This window comes from Stegastes partitus, unplaced genomic scaffold, assembly GCF_000690725.1.
Source record: "Stegastes partitus isolate 25-593 unplaced genomic scaffold, Stegastes_partitus-1.0.2 Scaffold240, whole genome shotgun sequence".
Classification (NCBI taxonomy): Eukaryota; Metazoa; Chordata; class Actinopteri; family Pomacentridae; genus Stegastes; species Stegastes partitus.
Window position 1 is genome coordinate 378,162 of NW_007577971.1, and position 1,294 is coordinate 379,455.

Below are 1,294 nucleotides of genomic sequence, written 5' to 3' on the forward strand. Positions count from 1 at the left end.
CGTCTATAAAATATAGCAAAACAAAGGAACCTTTGAAGTTCTTTGCGGGACGCCGGAGTAGGCCAGTCGCGTACCGCCTGAATCTTTGCAGGGTCAGGCTGAAGCTGTCCTTGGGCGATGATATAGCCCAGGAAACTGACCGATGGTACGTGAAACTCACACTTCTCCGGCTTCACGTAGAGTTTATTTTCTAGCAACCTCTGCAGTACCAGCCATACGTGTTGGTGGTGTTCCTTGAGACTGCGAGAAAAAATAAGAATGTCATCGAGATAAATAAACACAAAATGATTAATCATGTCCCGAAAAACATCATTCATTAACGCCTGGAATACTGTGGGGGCGTTGGTGAGACCAAAAGGCATTACCAGATACTCAAAGTGTCCTAAAGGAGTATAAAAAGCAGTTTTCCATTCATCACCTTCTCGGATGCGGACTAAGTGGTATGCAGGAGAGGAGATGAGGAAGAATTGGATGTTCTCCTGGTGGTTACCTGAAATAACGAGAGACAGTGAGGCAGTACAGTGAGACACTTTGGCTAACAGTCTCCCATCCAGAGCGTTTATTGCTCGGGCAGAGTCTAAAGCCATTATAGGAGCGTTTATCTGACGAGCAAAAGAGAAGTCTATGAAATTGGTGTCAGCACCGGAGTCAATCAAAACATGCACAGGGAAAACTCGAGACAATAAGTGGAGAGTAGCGGGGACGGAGCCCCGACAGGAAGAGCTCGAAACAGGAAAAGATGGGCTCACCAGAGGGCTCTCCGTCACTGATGAGCCCGACCTTTTAGTGTTTCAGGACCTCCTAGCCCCAGCCGTTCTCTCTCTTCTACGTTCCCGTAAACAATTATCAATTTTAATAGCTAGTGAAATTAGCGCTTCCAGAGAACTGGGAGCGTCTCATGAAGCTAGCTCATCCTTTAATTTTTCTGTCAGATTACGTACAAACAATGTCATTAACGCGGGTTCATCCCAACCACTTTTAGCCACTAAGATTCTAAAAGAGATTGAAAAACTAGCAACGGATTGCGACCCTTGTTTCAGATCGAACAGTCGATTCAAGGCTTCACGGCCCTTCACCAAGTGGTCAAAAATCCGACAGAGCTCAATGGTAAAAGCTTCATAGGAGCTTAGCAAGGTGGATGTATTTTGCCACAAAGCTGAGGTGGTGGTAGGAAGTCCGGTGCTCAGGGGATGGTGCTCGTGAGAGGTCTTTTATCCGTGGAGGTGCGTGAGCCGTGAACCGTTTCGTGAGGGTGCTCGTGGCTGTGGGTTTCTGTGGTGGGGGCTCGAGAGAG